The 20,916-nt window shown below is 46.1% G+C and overlaps 1 protein-coding gene and 1 long non-coding RNA gene across 2 annotated transcripts in view; both read left to right on the forward strand.

The window, feature by feature from the left end:
- The window catches only part of ik (IK cytokine), a gene marked incomplete at its 3' end in the record, with an annotated part of 58,686 nt that overhangs the window by 27,924 nt on the left and 9,846 nt on the right, over positions 1 to 20,916 (forward strand).
- Positions 1,365 to 1,715, forward strand: LOC119420357. Its single transcript, XR_005187298.1, has 2 exons — positions 1,365 to 1,399; positions 1,523 to 1,715. It is a non-coding gene; the product is annotated as an uncharacterized LOC119420357 (long non-coding RNA).

Below are 20,916 nucleotides of genomic sequence, written 5' to 3' on the forward strand. Positions count from 1 at the left end.
ACAGGAAGTTTATATGACACACAGGAAGTTTATATGACACACAGGAAATTTATATGACACACAGGAAGTTTATATGACACATAGGAAGTTTATTGGTTTTATTGGCGCCTTGGTTTATTCACTTCACCACTCGCTCCCCACGAGATCGGATGCTTCTCCTCCTCCCTCTCCGCTTTGCTGCTCTGTCTGTGAAATTGCTGTGAGCCTCTCTTGCATTTCTTCCGAACCATAATTATGAACTTGTTTTGACCAGTTGGTCCCTCTACTCAATTTACAGCATTTCTTCAAGAGAAGACAGGCTTTGGGCGAGCTGATTTACCCTGTTGGCACGTACACAGCTGGATATCTCATCGACTGGAAAACTTGATGATGTGTCTATCTCTGCTGCCATCTGTGGATTTTAAGGACGCATATTTAATTGGATTTTTGATAACTGGTTCCTGCTTTTTGGATTCAGCTGGCGCTGGTTTTATCTACAATCAAGGAAGTTGTCAGCAGCAAATTTGGACCCGATCACGCTGCTTGACTTTATGATGGCTGGGTTCATGTCTGGAGTACCCGGACTCGAATGCTTTGGGCTGAATGGATCAGATCTTGGGGATTTTTACTCAGACACGTTTCCATCGGTGTGGCCATGTTAATTTGGACATTTCGTAATCGAGTGGACCAAACACACACTCAAGGTTGATGTCATTAAGTTCTGCCTGTCCCCAAAACAACTGTGTGTTTATCTAAATTTTGGTTCCCTTGGCTGGTCTTGAAGGCCATCTTCTCTAAAGTCGCCTGGAGAACATGTGATCTGACGCTCACCACCCCCTCCCTGAGGAATTTCCAACTGATAACCAGATGAAACCCCGCTGAATAAACTTTGTGTCATCATTTCAGGACTCTGGATTCTTATAGATGTTATTCTTGGCCATTTCTCGACATACCTTGAGAATGTTTATGGATCTCACTGGAGGACATGGACTGATTACAGTGACCTCGAGAGCATCTATAAGCGTTGTTGACCACTCTCGTCTCTGATGCAGAATGTCTTCGTAAATATGTGCTTGTTTGTGCAAAGTGTTTTTTTGAACATTAGAGGTTTTTCTCAGCCAAGAAAAAAGTCTGATAGGAATTTTTTTCGCCTCCAACTCCTCCATGTGTCCAGTTAACCGCTGTTTTTGTCCAAACAGGTCTCACTTGTAAATGAGTCTTCGAGGCTCAATGTGATTTATCTGTTTAAATAAAGGTTGAATGAATTTGACACTTAGGAAGTTTATATGACACACAGGAAGTTTATATGACACATAGGAAGTTCATATGACACATAGGAAGTTGTCCTCTGTGGAGGTTGTTGAAGTTTTTTTTTTTCCCCCTAGATCATTGAGAAGAGGAAGAAGATGGAGGCAGACGGGTAACTAGTTCCTGTTTACATTTCTTGTTTTCAACTGACAGGCTCATCAGCCAATCAGAAGATTGCAGACTGTTTGTTGTTTATGAATGAGAACAACAATAAACAAGTTGTTTTTATTTTCAGGGTGGACGTGAAGAGACCAAAATACTAAAGACGTCTGTTTGGTTCCTTCTCCTGCGTCTCATCATAATCAGTTGTTGATCTGTTGTTGTTGTTTACAGTAAACGGAAACAGATCCTCTGAGGACAGGAAGTCTATCTGAAGATGATCTTGAGTTTGTAACAGTAATCTTTGAAAATAAAAACGTTTGATCCCAGTTCCTTTCACTGTTTGTTTGTTTGTTTGTTTGTGTGACAGGATGATAAAGTCTGAAACAAACAGTTTGGTAAACGTCTCTCCTGCTTCCTGTTGAGCCAACCGAGCTTCCGTAGCTGCTTCCTCCTCGAAGAGTTCATGAAAACATTTTACTGACAAGTTCTTTAAAAAACATTTCTTCTTGCAGCTGTTCCCTCTTCAGGGTTTCCACAGAGTCCCCCATCTCTGTCCTCTGTCCTCACTCTGTCCTCAGTCTGTCTACCTCCATGTCCTCTCTAACTGCATACATGTATCTCCTCTTTGTCTTTTTCTTTACCAGTATACCCACTGTCTCTCTTCTGGACATGTCCACACCACTCTCTCCTCTGGACATGTCCACACCACTGTCTCTCTTCTGGACATGTCCACACCACTGTCTCTCCTCTGGACATGTCCACACCACTGTCTCTCCTCTGGACATGTCCAAACCATCTCAGTGTGTCCTCTCTAACTTTATCTCCCAGTTGTTCAACCTGTGCTGAACCTCTGATGATCTCATTCCTGATCTTCTCCATCCTTGTCTTTCCTAAAGAGAACCTCAACATCTTAATTTCTGACACTTCCAGCTCTGTCTCGTGTCTTTTTGTCCATGTCTACAATAATAATAATAATCATTTTCATTTAAAAAAACTTCACTTCCGACGAGCTGATGGACGGCAGCTCCCTCCGGCTTCTCTGCAGTCTTTTGTCATCAAACTGACTCGTTTTTTCGAACCGGACTAAAGTTGGTCCCCCTTCCAACCGAATTCGGTGTTCAGTGACTCAGAGCCGGACGGGACCGTCCAAAAATATATTTTGGTTGAGGACCGGCCGCTCCCACTCCACTGGTCACTCTGAGCGCACCCTGCCGGCCAGGTGACCCCTCGAGCTAGGGAGTCGTCGCACGAAGGTCCGGTGTTTTTTCTCTCTCTGGATCTCAACGAACTTCTCATCTGGACCTTTGTGGTTCTACCTGGTTCCGACAAAAATCGCCGCGTGGTATTTTGCTGGTTTTCTGCTGGACTGGCCCTCGTGGTGTCTTCATAGGTGTGGGGGAAGTGTACCTGTGACCCCCGAACTGGACCAGAACCGAACCGAGGTGGCTGTGGGGGACTTTGTCTTCAACATAGTGGGTCTCGGCTTCATTGAGCAGCCCGTTACTTTTAACGAAGGACTGTCCACCTCTGTGGAATCGCTGTTTTCGCCTGGAGGAGACGCTCCGGTGCTTTGAAGTGCCACCGGACCAGTGACGAATTCAGCCTCAGCCTCTCCGGTTAGTCTCGTAGTTTTTCACCGGGGGTGCGGAGGTGTCGTGCAGAGAAGCGGAGGAGCAGCGTGGAGGAGCAGCGCTGCGTGGTGCTCGAGAGAAGTTCCCTCCTGGAGAGCATAGTGTCTGTGGAAGGGGGCTGAGTGAATACTCACCTCGTCCCACCTCATTTCGCATCGGCAATCGCACTGCTCCCGGCCGACGGCACCCTCTGGGGTTTTTGCCCGGCGTAACCCAGGAGGCAGCTGACATGAAGGGACCCTTTTTTAAGTCCCGCGCCTTATCCGCCAGTTCGGATGATCGGCGGGAAGGTTTTTTTTCTGGGCTCCATCCCAGCTCGCCATCCTGATCCATCTGGCCTCGGTATTCCCAACAGGATGTCCTACGGGGACAAGGCCACAGCCATTTTCCTGGTAGATTGGGGGGCCGGCTTCCACAGTCCGCGCCCATCACCAGAGTAAAGGGGTTTTCACCGAGCGGAAATTCCCTCAGTGCCCCCTGAAGCCGAGCCTGACGGAGACTTTTCTCGGAGCAAGATGTCCAGGTGGACCAGCGTCCCGCGCCTCCGGTTAGCGTAACCCAGACGGTGACACCGCTCTCCGACCGAGCTCACCAGCATGCGTTTCAGACGGCCGCAGCGAACAACACGTTACGCTCTTGGCGTACACGTTCAGAGGCGGGAAGAGATGTACACTCCCTCTGCAGGGCAGCTGTCGTCATCCTCAACCGGTGCGCCTCTTTGCTGTCTGCCGGCCCGCATCGCAGCCGGAGGACGGAGTTTTCAGCGTTTCCCTGAGACTGCCAACAGATGGCGCTCTAGGACAACAAATGGCAGAGCAAATGACGGTTTTTGCTGAGAATGTGTGTGAAGGTGACACGAGTTTGGTTTAAAACATCATTTAATGATGAAAGTGTCTATTTTTAGCCAGTCTGTCAGCTTGGATGACCTGACAGCGGCTCCCTCTCACATCCTCCACACGAAATGAGCCGGTGGCAAGACGTTCCACGGCCGTCTCGCTGAACCTCATCGCAGCCCCGCCCGTCGGAGACCGGCTCTCTTCATCCCGGCAACAGAGTGTCCAACGATTTCCCAGAGATCCCCAACAGACGGCGCCCTGAGCCAACAAATCCCAGAGCTCACGGGGAAAAGATTCAAAATGACGGTCTGCGGAGGGTGTGTGGAAAGATGACACAATGTTGAAATAAAACATAATTCAATGATCAAAGTGTCTATTTTTAGCCAGTCTTTAAGCTCGTATGAACTCACAGTGGCTGCGCACACATCCTCCGCAAAAACGAGCCGGTGTCCTTAAATAAAGGTTTTTCAAACTCACCATTGCTCCAGACATGACGAGACGCTCACAGAACACAACAGTGGTGAGTTGAAAGTTTAATAAAATGTTGTTTTTCTGACTATTTAACCTGTGATATAAAGAGTTTTTGGTACATGTTATTGTGAGTCACCCGAGAGGCCTGGGGAGGAGTCTTGGCCCGCACCCCCTTCTCACGCTGTCTCGAAGTTTCTCACAGTTTTTCACGCTATCTCGAGGTTTCTCACGCTATTTCGAAGTTTCTCACAGTTTTTCACGCTATCTCGAGGTTTCTCACAGTTTTTAGTCCAGGTGGGCATGTTTTGTGCACTGGGAGATGTTCTCACGTGATGCAGAGGGTGGAAAGTATAAAGTAAGAGAGCGCTCAGACAGAGTTAGAGTAGACCGTGAGTCTTTGATCCAGACGTCCGATGTTGTGTTGGTGTTCTGTTCCACTAGGGCTGTGCGGCGTGTGTGTGTGTATTTTGTTCATTGTGCTGTTCATTCTTCCGAGTCCTGGTTTTTATTTAAGAACAAATACCATAAAACATTTTTGGCGTCACAAACAGGATATTGGAAAGAGTGCCGCGTAATGTTCAAAAGAAAAGAAAAAACAAGTGAAAATGTTGAGGAATTTATGCCGGGATCGAGCAAGTCCCAGTGTCAGAAGCAGGCGCTCGAGGAGGCGCAAGTTGAGAACTTGTTACAGAAATATGTCCAGCTGCTGACTGCGCAGCTGAACAGAATGACTGATGTGGCGGAGGGTGCGATAGCACAAGTTTCTATCCTGAAAAGAAAAAAGTTCAGGAAAAAGAAACTTAAGTGTGCCACCTAAAAGAGTTTGTGCTTTTGTTGCTCATTTGGGAACCGGATGGGATCCGTCGAGTTGGGACGGTAACATCTGGAGAGACGAGGAGGATGAACTGAATGCGATGAGGTCTCCTATCATTCAAACAACAAGCAAAAATGTGAAACCTGTAAAAAAAAAAAACGTAGGAAAGAGCAGCAGATAATACCAGATGTGTTGCAAGCGAGGGTAGATGCCCAGGGACAACAGATGGTGGGGCTTGATGGACAGCCAGTCATGGATCTGGTAGCACAGCAACAGCCTCAGGCAGATTTAAAAGTGATAGTCGAGGACTATACCCAGGAGGAGGTTGCTTACTTGTCTAAAATATATAAACAACAGACTGGAGAACCAACAGATGCTTGGGTAGCTAGGCTGTTGGATAAAGGTGGAGGTCAGGTAGGAGTGAATTCAGCGTACCGACAGGAAGTCAGAGCTTTGCAAGACTCGAGACCTTTGTTTGAAGTTTATGCAGAGGCAGTCCGACAGATCTTTCATGGAGCATCGGATTGGCCTGATTTACTGGGGCATTGGGTGACCTTAAGGGAAAGTGTGCAAAGACTGATTCGACTGTGTGTGAGTGATGCGCTGGCTGTGGGTTTGGCAGCAGATTATCAAGTGCATGCTGTTCCAATGACTGATGTTCGAAGCTGAGTGTTGGAACTGGGTGCACTCGGAGATTGGAACACAGAGAGGGCTGAAAACCGTGAAAAAACGTTTAGTCAATCCATGGGTCGTGGGCCAAGAAGGCACGGCCGAAATAACACACAGGCACCCACTCGCTCTGCTTTTTGGAGGGCATTAATACAGACAGGAGTGCCTCCAGCCGAGATGGATGGTGTGTCAACAGAAGAGCTGAGGGCTAGATGCCATTATTTGGATTAAAAGGGCCAAAAGTAGAAGGTACAGATGTTGACATCAACCTTCTAAAAGCAGATATTGTCAACATTGAACATCAAAGATCCAAAATTAGAGAGCCCTGATTTTGAAATTAAACTAAAAGGCCCCAAACTTGAAGGTGATATTGATGTTAAAATGCCAATGGTCAAAGGAGAAATTAAAACACCTGATGTTGACATTAAAGGCCCAGACATTGAGGGCCACAATGGATGAATTAAAATGCCTAAAGCCAAGATGATTGAGGGGAAAAAGGGTGGATTTGAAATGTTTAAAATAAAAATGTCATCAGAGCACTTAAAGGGGATGTGTTAAGCTGGCTGCTTTGAAGGAAGTGCATCATAATTTATTGGGGGTGTAATTTGCACAAGTGAAAAGTATTCAAAAAGTATTTTAAAATATGCAATACCAGAAAATTGTTGACTGCATTTAATTGTTTAAAACAGCTGTGCTGGAGTTAAAAAAAAACACTTTAAAATATCAGGTGAGACTGAGGCTTACTAGTGGGGAGGGGGGCTGTAAAAACAAGGAGACCACATCCAGTGAAGGAAGAGGAATCACCTAAACTACAAAAGGGAAAAGGAGTGTTCCACACACAAAGCGAGACACCTCCACCACACGAAGTCTCAGTCCCTGAAAAATAAAAATAAATGAACAAACAGCCTTAATGAAACAGCCGCGTCACAATATTTCATAAAAACAGATTAAGTGGTGCACTCAGTTCATTAAAATCAAAGCCTCAGCCAGTAGGGCAAGGGCTCGAGTTAGTTTCATATTTTTTTCCTCTAGGCAAAACAGCAGCGAGCAGAATCCAGCTGAACAGCAGGAGAAGGCTCATCTGAAAACTAAAAAAATGGAGCAGATAGTCACTATTAAACTCAACCATTGACAGCAGAATTTACAGAATCTCATATTGCCTACCTGCAAATGTGTGTGTTACAGCACAATCTTATAATAGAGTTGCTGTATAAATTGGATCATGCAGCTGTAACAGAACAGTCTAATAAGCATTTGTTCACAGTAATGGGTAAGCGGTAGCAGGCTAGGCTAACCCTTACCTTCAAGCCATTAATTGGGCACATAGACAGACGGACCGGTCTTATACCCAGGAGGCACAGCAGAGAAGAGGCTAGACTGAACGTTAAGAAAAACAAACCAGTTTGTATTAGCAGCTAAAGGCAAACTACTGCGACAAAGAAAAACCAAACATTAGCCATGCTTACCGGAGAATAGTTATCAACAGCGGAAGCAAGCAAACGTCGTGACGCACGCCGTAGACGCCAGACAGGAGTGACGTGCTACTATACAGAAGCCGCAATTGACCATGTTAAAGTGGCAGCACACCATTTATGCTGCTACATTTTGTTAGTAAATGGTTCATCTGCAGCTGAAGTTTGACGGCATCTAAAACAACCCGAAGTGTCTAAAAACATCTGAGATGAAAAAAAAATTTCACCATCTTGTTTTGCAGTTGTTTCATATTTAAAGTAAAAGTTCAGTTCTTTTCAAGAGGTGTTCTGTGGAAAAAGGTATGAACAAGTAATATCTTACCTGCTGCACATAGGCTTTAGAACAACCTCAGTTTGGAGAAACTGATAAATTAATAGTCTGAATGGGGCCAAGACCAGAAGAAGGATTTCTTTTTTAATAAATAAAAGTTAATTTTAAATGTAATTTAAAAAAAAGACCTTTATATTACTGACACCTTTGCATGAAGTGGTTATTTAGAACAAACCAGATGGAGATAAAAAGATTTATACTTGAGAGAAAACTAATGACTCTTTATCTGTCTGTAAGTAGTTTTTCTTGTTTCTACAGCTTGATGTTTCCTTGGTCTTTGTTGACTGGACGATCGGGACCACCCAGGAGCCAACATGGGAGAAGCTGGTGGCAAGCGCCCGTCGGATGGCAGTGCAAGCTGTTGGGGCATCAGGTTCCTTGTCGTAGGTGCCATGGTGTTCCTGGTCAACCTCTCCTCAGACAAAGTAACTTCACATGTTTGAAACACAAAAGCTGCCTGATAGGGAACATCACAACTGACTGTCCTATGTACAAGTGTCGGGCACACTACAACAGGAAAACCATCCCAGTGATACCTAAGGGATGTCAGATTAGAATTTATGTGGAAACCCCACTGTGTAACATGTATAAGAACGGTATGTGTAAACCAGATGGAAGAAAAAAAAATGGAACAAAGTTTGACTTTACTGCCAATAACACAGAAGAAGGAAACATGCTTCGTTGGCAGTTATCCAAATTGGAGTCTGGATGCCCTCAGTAGTCATGACTCGAGAAGAAACGGCCAAAATACTGCTAAAAGAAATAAACTGGCAGTTGAAGATGTGGGGTAACACTGAAGAAGTACTCCAAAACATAACCCAGGTGCTGAACTGGACCACATGTACCCTGCAAACCATACATGCACAGTTGCAGAAAGAACGCTTCCAGAGAATAGTGATCACCTCAAATCATCATGAGTGGAGGAAGCTGTGGAACATTTCTAGTACATATTGGGTAGTTAAAAAACCTGAATTGACAGTGTACTGAATATATGTGTGAAGGTTATTGGGTTCAGTATCTTGTAAGTGACATAACTACAGTATGCAGGTATCATGTGTTACCTGTAATAACTGCATAAGGATATTGGTTTTTAAAAATACAGGGTGAATGGTTTGAGCCACAGACAAATCTCACCTATGACGTGCAACTATGCGGGACGGCTGATAAAGGAGTGGTATGTATGCTGCAAACAGGTCATGTTAACTCATGTTTAACCAAAGACGAGGTATTGTGTGATTGGACTCATGAACCAGCTAGAGACGTGCTATGGCAGATAGGCCCACATACTCTGTGTATAGCTATAATTAAAAGGTCATCCTCAATTAAGGATTAAAAATAGAATCAATCAAAAAAATGTATAACACAGCCCTGTAATGAAAATAGTATTCATACTTTTCAGGGTTTTAATTCCCGTTTGGAATTTTTAAATTTTATGTGTGAATCTGTCCCAAGAATGGGTTGGCAGGCGATATCCTGAAGATTTTGATTTTGAAGGGAATAATTTTCAAAATTAGTCAGAAAACCAAAGGGTGGAATGAATAAAGAATTTAATTAAATGTTGTTTTTCTGACTATTTAACCTGTGATATAAAGAGTTTTTGGTACATACCATACCATACCAATTTATTTATAGAGCACTTAAAACAGCAACAAGGCCAACCAAAGTGCTGTACAAAAAAAAAAAAACATGCACAGCGGACAGGAAAACATAAAATAAAAATACAGATACAAATAGCAGCAGAAGCTAACTAAAATGGCCAACAATGTAGAGTACAGACAGGACCAAACAAATCACAACGTGTTAAAGGCAAGAGAATAGAAGTGGGTCTTCAAGCGAGACTTAAAGACTGAGAGTGTGGGAGCCTGCCGGACACTCAGTGGCAACTCATTCCACAGTCGTGGACCTGCAACAGAGAAAGCCCTGTCACCTCTGAGCTTACGACGGGTTTCTGGGACTGAGAGAAGCATCTGGTCTGCTGACCTCAGAGAGCGCGGTGGGACATATGGCTGCAGAAGATCAGTGAGATAGGATGGGGCGGAACTGTTCAGTGATTTAAAAACATACATGAGAATTTTGAATTGGATCCGAAGGTGAACGGGTAGTCAGTGCAGGGAGGCCAAAACTGGCGTGATGTGCTCTCTATAGCCTGTACCAGTTAAAAATCGGGCTGCAGCATTTTGGACCAGTTGTAGACGAGCAATGGAGAACTGACTGATTCCAAACAGAAGTGAATTGCAGTAATCAAGCCTAGATGTTATGAAGGCGTGGATCACTGTCTCAAGGTTCTTTTTGGAGAGTATAGGTTTCAGCTTAGACAGCCGTCTCAGCTGAAAAAAACAGGATTTGACCATCATGTTTACGTGACTGTTGAGTTTTAAGGACGGGTCCATTATCACCCCCAGATTAGTGACCTTTTGTTTCTCTAGCGGGGCTAGAGAGAAAAGGTCAATGTCATGGTTCATGTGTGAGCCACTGGGATGGAACAGCATGACTTCAGACTTCTTCTCGTTGAAGCTCAAGAAGTTTAAAGCCATCCAGTCCCGGATGTCAGCCAGGCAGTCAAGAAGAGGCTGAATAAAGCGTGTGCCTCTATGCCTCAGGGGGAAGTAAATTTGGCAATCATCGGCGTAGAAACGAAAGGGTATGTTGTGTTTGCGGAAGATAGCACCTAGTGGCAGCAGGTATAAAGAAAAGAGAAGGGGACAGAGGATGGACCCCTACGGAACCCCCCACTGGAGCGCTGTCGATGCCGAACTAAAATCTTTGATATTGACACAGAAGGTTCTGTCAGAGAGGTAGGACCCAAACCATTTAAGGGCTGACCCTGTGATGCCCACCCACTGCTCCAGTCTAGAAATGAGGATCTTGTGGTCGATGGTGTCAAAAACAGATGTCAGGTCCAATAGAACAAGCAGCACAGAATCACTTGCGTCTGTGGATATGAAAATGTCATTAAAAACCTTCAGTAGAGCAGTTTTAGTGCAATGGAGAGATTTGAAGCCAGATTGGAATAACTCTAGGATAGCGTGATCCCCCAAAAACTGTTTCAACTGAGACTCCACAATTTTTTCCAGTAGTTTAGAGGTGAATGGGAGTCTGGAGACAGGCCGGAAGTTGGACATGACTGAGGGGTCAAGGTTAGGTTTTTTCAGGAGGGGCTGGACAGCAGCATGTTTAAAAGTTCTTGGCATCACACCTGAGGATAAACTGCTATTCAGCATAGCGAGAATAAAAGGACCCAGGGTAGGAAAAACTTCCTTTAGTAGTCGAGGGGGGACCACATCAAAGGGGGAACCAGATGGCTTCATGTTGCACATTACTTGCTCCAGAGAAGGCAGAGAGATGGGCTCAAAGTGGTCAAACACAGCCACACACTGAGATGGGATGGACAGATCATGAGCTGGTGGAGAAATGAGTGCCCGGGTGTTTGCCACGTTTTCTAAAAAGAAATGGAGGAAGGTACATGTTATTGTGAGTCACCCGAGAGGCCTGAGGAGGAGGCCCCCCCCCCCCCCCCCCCCCCACCGCAGGCTGTCTCGAAGTTTCTCACAGTTTTTAGTCCAGGTGGGCATGTTTTGTGCACTGGACGATGTTCTCACATGATGCAGGGGGTGGAAAGTATAAAGTAAGAGAGCGCTCAGTCGGATTTATAGTCGACCGTGAGTCTTTGATCCAGACATCCGGTGTTGTGTTGGTGTTCTACTCTACTAGGGCTGTGCGGCTCCCCGGTCTACGTGTTACGGTGAGAGCTCCTTATTTACATCAATACGTGTGAGATTGTACATTTGAGTGCACTGTTGAAGCTTGGCTTTTTTGCTCTATCTGTGGCGGAATAATAAATAACACAAATTATTCTAGCAGGACAGTGTGTCTGTGTATTTTGTTAATTGTGCTGTTCAATCTTCCGAGTCATGGTTTTTATTTAAGAACAAATACCATAAAACAAGTGGTAAGCGAAAAAAACTCGTAGTCAACCCGGGCTACACGATCTTCACCCAAGCGGTGTCAAACGCGCACTCGCGCGACGCAAACAACCTTCACCCAAACGGCGTTGCGTTGATGATGGTGCACACACAGCTCCTCTGCATTCACCGGCTCACATCGCCATAAATGTGGGACCGCAGGTCGGGTCGGTGGAGGACCTTGCTCTCAGCGAGAGCGACACACGCCGCACCGAAGCAAACGGGTGCCGCCACGTCGGGTGCAGTCTTCACTCACCACTCCTCAGTGCTCGGATGCTCACGTCAGCATCAGCGTGAGACAGCTGAGCGAACCCAGTGACGAATCTCGCCCCAGCGAGAGCGGCGTGCTCCCACTGGGCTCGCAGCCTTCACTCAAATGGCACGGCATAGATGAAGTTGCGTTCACCGCTTCTCAGCGCCCGTCCGCTCATGTCAGCATAAATGTGGGATCGCTAAGCGAGCCCAGCGCAGGACCCCGCTTGCGGCAGGAGCTACACGCGTTTTTCACCGCAGTGGCGTCAAACGCGTGGCCCAGCAGCGTCATCAGCTGTCACACGCTTCTCCTCAACACAAGGTGGACCCGCGGTCCGAACGCAGCACACAGGTGCGTTCATAGCTCTTTTGAGAAGCCTCGCCTTGGGTCACACGGAACACATTCCCACGACACATGACGGCGGTCGAGGCAGTGGACTGGATGACATCCGTACAAAACATGACGCATCACTTAAACGCGCGTCCACTCCACAAACGTTACGCGGAGTGGCTAAAAACATGCTTGCCAGACAGATGGATGGCCAGGTTGTTAAGCTAGGGTTACACGTTGCAATTTGCAACCCGACCCCCTCCGTTTGAAGGAATCTTAGAGACGGTCCTGTCATCACCAGACCAAATCTCATTCCTTAATGCAGAAGTTCAAGAACTTCTGGTAAAAGAGATAATCTCCAAAGTTCCCAACGGAGAGGACAACACAGGGTTTTTACTCATGTTACTTCCTGGTTCCCAAATGGACCGGAGGGACGAGACCCATTTTGGATCTGTCAGTTTTCAACAGGGCGTTCATGGACAGACCATTTCACATGTTGACAACCAGACAGCTGTTGGACAACATCCAGAGAAACGACTGGTTTGTTTCCATCGACCTGAAGACGCCTACTTTGCACATACCAATCATCCCAAGACACAGGAAATTCCTGCATTTCTCCTTTCAAGGGATGAAACATCAGTATAACAGGCTGCCGTTCGGTTATTCCCTCGCGCCTCGTATGTTCTCAAAGTGTGTGGAGACGGCCCTGCAACCGTTACACTGAGCAGGGAGGAGAGTTTTGTTTTACCTGGACGAGCTGCTGCTGCTGTCACGCTCCAGACAGGAAACAGCAAATCGGGCTCATGGGCTGACATTACACCTGTTAAATTTGGGCTTCGCCATAAATTGGTAGAAAAGCTCAATTTTCCTGGCTCAGACAATTGTTTATCTGGGAGTGGAGCTAACTCAACCACCATGAGGGCTCGTTTATCACAAACGAGAATTGACACTTTAAAAGACCAGCTCCGTCATGTAAGACCTGGCAGAGTGGTAACAGCTGTTTTCCATCATGCAGCTGTTAGGAATGATGTCATCAGCTCACACAGTGGTCCCGCTGGGTTTACTACACATGAGACGCCTCCAGAGGTGGTTTGCGCGTCTGTGTGTGGATCCAGTAAAACAAAAGAGACGGATGATCACTGTTCCTGCTTCTGTGAGGGCAGACCTCCAACACTGGGGAAACACCCTGGTTCTGTCGGAGGGAGCCCCCGTCAGCAGACCCACGTCACACGTGTCAGTCTTCACAGATGCGTCGTTGTCAGGTTGGGGGGGGACATGCCTATCTCAAGCTGTAGGGGCGCTGTGGCCCCATCACACATCAGCACACATAAATGTTTTTGGAGTGTCGCACGGTTCTGAACATGATTCAACACTTTGCTCCTGTGCTACAGAATCAACACGTTTTGATTCACACAGACAACAAGGTTACTGCTGCGTACATAAACCGGCAGGGGGGGTGCGCCCAGCCTAGATGTTACACATTGCGCAAAAACTACTGTGTTGGGCACACCTAAATCTGCTCTCCATCAGAGCAGTGTACAGTCCCGGTGTTCTGAACAAAGGGGCAGATGTGATGTCCAGCCCACGTCACGGGGACTGGACTCTCCATCCAGACCTGATGACTCAGACGTGGCAGAAATTTGGCAAAGCAGCCGTGGACCTAATTGCGACACAAAAAAACGCTCAGTGTCAACTATGGTTTTCTCTAAGCCCGCGAGACGAACCACCGCTGGGGGTGGACGCGTTGCCCACAGCCCATGGCCCAAAACGCTTCTTTACACGTTTCTTCCACCTCCTTTGAGTTTACGGTTCTTGAACCGAGTTCAGGAGGAGGGATTGACATCTCCTGGTGGCCCCCGAACAAGTGAACGCACCATGGTTCCCAGTCCTGCGACGCCTGCTATCGGGGCGCCCGTGGAAACTGCCGTGGAGAGAGGACGCTCTCTTCCACGCGGGTGGAGCAATCAGGAGTTACCCAGAAAAAGGCCAGCACCTGTGGGTCTGGCCGCTGAGCGGACCCGCTTAGAAGGGATGGGTCTCCCACAGGATGTAGTGCGCACAATTCAGGTTTCACGTGCTGCATCTACCACAGCGCTGTACACATCAAGTGAACAGTTTTTTTCAGCGCTGGTGTACAGAGAAAGGTGTAGAGGCCACCTCATGTCCACTAGGTGACGTGCTGTCCTTTTTGCAACAGCTGATGGACAAAAATTTGGCGTCCAGCATGATTAATGTACGCTGCAGCCATCTCTTCCTGCCAGGAAGGGTTCGGAGACAGAACAGCTTTTAATCATCTGCTGATGAAGCGTTTTCTAAAAGGTGTACAAAGACGCGGGCCTATTTCACAGCCACTTGTTGCACAGTGGGATTTAACGCTGGTCCTGCGAGAGCCCTGATCAAAGCTCCATTTGAGCCTCTGGATCAGGTCCCAATTAAATTCTTGTCTCTTTAAACAGCCCTGCTGCTGGCTTTAACATCCGCTAAGAGGGTGAGTGATTATCTGCCTTCTCTGTCGCTCCGTCATGTCTCAGAATTCAGGCTGACGGCAGCTCAGCTGATTTAGGACCAAACCCAGCTTTTATACCTAAAACATCACGAGCTCTTTTAAATCAAGAGTGTTATGTTCTAGAATTGTGCCGCTCAAGGTGGCTGCAAGTTGGAGCAGCTCTGTTACTTTCATACTGAGATTTTGCTTTTGGAAACTTTAATTCCTGGTTTTCTGGATGTAAATCACATTTTTTGGATGATTGTTTCGTCTGGTATCGGATGCTGTGCAGCCGGAAGGATTTTTACTGAAACTTTTTTGGTTTTGGACATTTGTTATGATGCGTAACCATGGCAACAAGGCGGTTTTCTACAACAACAGCAGCTGAATAACATCTCAAAAGCTCAAATAATATCTCAACTACAGCCCCAACTCTCAAATGAGTTGAAAAGGATGTTCTGTGAATGCATTCTCATCTACCTGCCAGCTGTGCTTGAGTGCCTGACCACTGAGATCCTGGAACTAGCAGGAAACACGGCTCATGACAGCGGAAGGACAGGATCGTCCCTCTGCACCTACAGTTGACTGTCCACAGCTATAAGGAGCTCGGCAGACTGCTGGGAGGAGTGGCCATCACTCTGGGAGGAGTTCAGCCCAGCATTCAGGCGGTCCTAAAGCCCGGAGGAACCGAGAGGCCAGCCGAGTCTGGGTAGACGGATCGGACGGCATTTGCAGCCAGTTTCTTAGGATCCACTGAGGGATGGACCTTTACAAGAGATCCTTCCTGCCTACAGCCACGATTATCTATAACATCTCTTAATGAAATGAGGATAACGAGTTACAACAACAAAATAATTTCCCTTTGGGATTAATAAAGTATTTTTGAATTGAATTGAATTGAATATCGTTGGAGGGGTTTTTCCCTCCCCCCCACAAATCAGAGTAAGAAGTGTTTTTCCATTTTCTCTGTCCGGTGCGGGCGTTGACGTGTTACGTAGCACTCACAGCTGCAATGCGTCAAACTCAACATTTGTTTGTGCATTGAAGAGATGCATTTGCAGGTCGCCCGTTATCTACCCAGCGCCTGTCACACTGGCTGTGTGAGGCCTTTTCTGAAGCCTACAGAGCATCAGATTTAGAGCCTCCTGTCAACCTCAGGGCGCACTCGACCAGAGGTATCGCATCTTGGACCGCTTTGCATAATGGTATGACAATGCAGGATATTTTGCACTGCGGCCGCGTGGTCAACACCCTGCTCATTCATTCGCTTTTATCTACGTGATGTGACGGCTTGTTCCATGACACATTCTGTCTTTAGTGTTTTACAGAATGAATATTGTTTTTTCATGGAACTCCGTTTACCTCACATCTGTCTGCATGCATTACAGTGTGAGATGTTGGTATCAGTCACAATTTGTGATTGATATTTTGGTTCTATTGTCACTAATCAGTTCATGACTATTGTTACCAATCAGTTCATCTGATTAATAATCAGCTCTCCTGTTATTATTAATCTGTTTATACTGTTCAGCCGTAAACCGGTTGGTTCATGGCTCCTTTCAGCTTTTTTTCCTCCCCGTTGAAACTTTTCTGGGGCGTTCTTGCATTCAGAACGCATAGTTACACAACATGCGTCTGTGCATGGCACACATAATTACGCAATGCGTAATTATGCACATGGGGAGCTGAGTGACAAGACATTTTTTGGGCAAGCTTCCGCTTCATAAGGTGTTCGAATGGACCCAGTGAGGCGAGGACCACATCTGCTTCGCCCTTAACCCACCAAGCGACAGCCTTAAAGGACGAAGCTTATACAAAATAGAACGTTGGTTACGTACTGTAACCCCAGATTCTATGAGTATAAGCGTAGCCCTTTAAGCGTCGGGCCTCACTGGCTCCTAAGTGGCTGAAGAAAAAACTATTTGGGAGCCGATTACCTGCTCTTAATGTAATTTATACGGACCGGGTGGGGCCCACACAGCAGGTGGGCGTGGACTAAATTTTTCAGTGCAATGCTACGCATATCGGGAAAAACACATCAGCGACAGCTTTAAAGGGCTACGCTTATTGTCAGAGTCAGAGTCAGAGTTTCTTTATTGTCATTCGCACCTCATGTGGTACATGTGGTGGAGCGAAATTATGTACACAGGGTCCCAGTTACATCCAACAATAAAATGTATAGGAAAAACAGTAATAACATCTAAGATATGAACTAAGAAAAACATCAACTAAATATACACTAAGCACTCATAACATAAAACATTGAACATCAGCACAAACATGAACATGAGTCTGTGAGCAGATGTGCACGCATGAACACATCAACATTGAAACAGATCAGCAGCAACATGAAACAGATCAGCAGCAACATGATATGGTTTTTCACAGTGATTATTCTAGTTAGAGATTCATGAGTCTAACAGCCTCAGGGTAGAAGCTGTTCCTCAGTCTAGTGGTTCTACACTTAATGCTCCTTAACCTCCTTCCTGAGGGGAGTGGGGCAAAAAGTGTGTGTGCTGGGTGGGTGGGGTCCTTCATGATGCAGGTGGCCCTCTTCCTGCATCTGGAGGTGTAGATGTCTGTGATGGTGGGGAGACTGACTCCAACAGATTTCTGTGCAGCCTTCACCACTCTCTGCAAAGCTTTTCTTTCTGCAGCTGTGCAGCCTCCATGCCACACATTGATGCTGGAGCACAGGATGCTCTCCACTGCACACCTGTAGAAGGAGGTGAGGACTGAGCTTCCCAGACCAGCTCGCCTCAGCCGTCTGAGGAAGTAGAGTCTCTGATGAGCTTTCTTGATCAGGCTGGTGGTGTTGTTGTAATTATTGTTGAATGGATTGTAGCGCAGAGGTGCCGGCGTTGCAGAGAGACAGAAACAAGTGAGTCGTTGGGTCTCTTCAGCCTCTTTCTGGCATATTTATTGAAGACCTTCAGTGCTGTACGCACACAGCTCGTGTTCACAGAACGCCATTTTGTCTTCTTCTCTCAAGACATAATAACGTAACACACGTACATACCAGAAATATACAAAATAAAACGCACCAGTAGGTGGCAGTATTAGAACACATTTTTGAGTAAGAGCGTCAATAACAATAACGTTTAACACCTATACTCATAGAATCTGGGGTTACAGTACTAACCAACGTTTGTATCGGAGCTGCTGCAGGCCTCCATCCAAACTCACCTGGATAATAATAATTTTTATTCCAGATCACGCAGTTGGCCCCTGTTGACCTGAAACGAGCTTGGATCATGCCTTTCACTTCAGGAGGATTTTCTGGCAGCTCGCTCTGCTATTTGCTGTGAATTATCTGTTTCTGTTTCGGCCTGTTGATTCTGGACCCAGCTTCTGTTTCTCATGGGAGCATCCATCCATCTTCACTGGGGGGCCGGAGCCCCCCTCAGCCCAACTCAAACTTCAGTTGGGCCACCTCGTCGGGTTTGTTTGCCCATTTGAACTGTGATGTTTTATGGTCCGAGACTTTTCTGCACCATTCATATTACTGTCACTATTTTCAGTTCTCAGATTATCTGGAGTCACTGAATCTTGTTAATACACCTGAATCTGCCCATCCCTGCAACTTTCACTGTTTTTGGGTTCTGAATGATCACATCTTCATTAATGTTTCTCATGGTTCGATTATGGGGCTAATTGTCACACTGTTAACTCCTGCAATTACACATCAGTCACAAAAAACACAAGAAAATATCTGATAATAATGTTGTTACTGCTCTCAGGGATTCAGCCCAACCCTGGAGCCCCCACTAATTACAGCACACGAAATGACTTTAAGAACGTGTCAGGGCTTCATTTTCATTCATAACTCTGAATGTTAGAAAACACCTTGTATCTGTGACTTTCCTTCCCTCCATTGATTACAGTGATATTATTTACATGAACGCTCCTACAAGAACCCTGCAGATGTTGGATGCTGCAGATGTTGGATGCTGTCTATCATGGTGCACTAAGATTCATAACTGGCTGTAACTACCGTACCCACCACTGCACCCAGTATTCACTGGTTAACTGGTCACCATTACCTTCACGCAGACTCTCTCACTGGTACATTTTCATCTTTAAATCACTTCCTGGTCTGCTGCCTTCATACATCTCCTCCTACATGTCTCTGTGTGAGTGCAGCTACAGCGTGCGCTCTCAGGACATCATTACCTGCAGTGTTCCCTCAGTGAGGACTGAACTAGACAAAAGGACCTTCTCCTACTCCGCTCCTGTTTCCTGGAATATCTTGTAAAAAAATCTGAAGCTCTCGACCTTTGACCTCTCTAAGTGTCTTTAAGAATCTGTTGGACTCCTGGCAGGGACCAATGCAGACATGTTCCTGTTTTTACTTTTCTACATTCGCCTTAGAATCTAGCTGTTTTTGTTACTTTTTTAGCCATCATATTTGTTTAAAAAAAACAAAACTGTAGTATGACTTTTTATAACTGTTTATTATTGCTGTTGTCCATTGTTGTCATCTTTCTTTGTTAAATCAGGTCTCTCTTGTAAATGAGTCCTCGAGGCTCAATGGGATTTACCTGAATAAATAAAGGTGAATTTTATTTAAAAAGCACCTTTCAGGACACCCAAGGACACTTTACAGTAAGAAACATATCAGAAAGATTGTGTTAAAACAAACAACAAGCACAGTGCAAAGATCAACAGGAATAAATTGAAATATAAAATACATGAAGAATATAAAATACATAGAGCAAAGTTAAGGATAAGTGAGTCTAAAGAGATGTGTTTTCAGAGCAGTCTTGAACAGAGAAAGAGAGGTGGTGAACTTGTCAGGGGGTAGAGAGTTCCAGAGATGAGGGCAGAGCAGGTGAAGGCCCTGCTCCCCATGGTGGAGAGGCGGGCAGAGGGTACATGGAGGTGTAGTGAAGAGGAGGATCTGAGAGAGCGAGAGGGGATGGAGATGTGTAGGAGGTCAGATAGGTACGAAGGGGCAAGGTTGTGGATAGCTTTGAAAGTGAGAAGAAGAATTTTGAAGACGATGCGTGATTTAACCGGGAGCCAGTGGATCTGCTGCAGGACAGGAGTGATGTGGTTATAGGAGGAAGTTTGAGTGATATCCCATCTCCTTATATTCCTGTCTTCAGTCCTCTCACTCATATTCTTCTTGGCTAACCTCTTTGATAGAAAAACAAGGAGAGCTTTCTTCCTTGCCCTCGGTGAAAGCAGACTCTTCCTCCTCCGCTCCTCTTCCTCCTCTTTGTGAACCTTTTCTTTGCGTACCTTCTGAATTGTAACCGATGGGTTTGGATCTTGGCTGGTCTCTCAACACGATCAAAATTTAGTGAAGAAACCGGGTTAAGGGAGCCCTCTTACCTCGTCAGAATCATATGTGGGTTTATGAGAAGTGGATTCTGCTGTTTGGAGCTGGCAGGAAACTGGATCATTGACAAATGTGAAAACATGAGCAGCTGTTTCAGACTGTGTATGAACCATCTGTGGACCAGCAGACCCATCAGGACTGTGGTACTTTGTCAGTGTTCACGAACGGTGGAAGAAATAGATCTTGGAGAAGTTGTAAGCTCGACTTGGTGTAAGATATCACAGTTCGGCTGTTTGGAACCACCATGAGGTGCAAGTGAGACTTAATGCTGACGTGGAAACAGCCTGACCCAAACTATTGTTGGAATCTTGATCTGGCTTCTGGCCTTGGACCAATTTCTCCTGGATGTTATGAAAACGAGGCGCTCTGATCCCCCCCCCCCCCCCCCCCCCCAAAAAAGACATCTGCAGAACTTTGCCTCTGACAGACACTGTATCAACCTCCTGGAGTGTCCATGGACAAACTCATACTTTCACCGGCTCCCCTTGTTCCAGGTGCAGCATCCTAGGAGATGCAAAGGCTGCGTTGCTCACCTGGTGTCTGTGCTAGGACCCCCCACCCCTACCCACTTCATTGCATCTCTGTTATGTTTATCCATGTTGCTCTTTTTGTGCTGAACTAGATTATTTTGGGGGGGGGCTGCTTCACACAGTGCCCTGTGTCCAAGGACAAGGTGAGAGTTTTAATACCTTTCTTCATGTTTTACTTTTCTGATCTCTGTATGAAAGGTCACGCTTGAACCCCCCCCCACCCCCTGTTGTCTTGGCAGGATGTACTGAAATTTCCTCTTGCATGAAAAGTGCGAGCATGACAAGTGTGAGCACGACAAGTGCGAGCATGACAAGTGTGAGCACGACAAGTGCGAGCATGACAAGTGTGAGCATGACAAGTGTGAGCATTACAAGTGTGAGCATGACAAGTGTGAGCAT

Source organism: Nematolebias whitei, chromosome 14, assembly GCF_014905685.2.
Source record: "Nematolebias whitei isolate Nwh7 chromosome 14, NemWhi1, whole genome shotgun sequence".
NCBI lineage: Eukaryota > Metazoa > Chordata > Actinopteri > Cyprinodontiformes > Rivulidae > Nematolebias > Nematolebias whitei.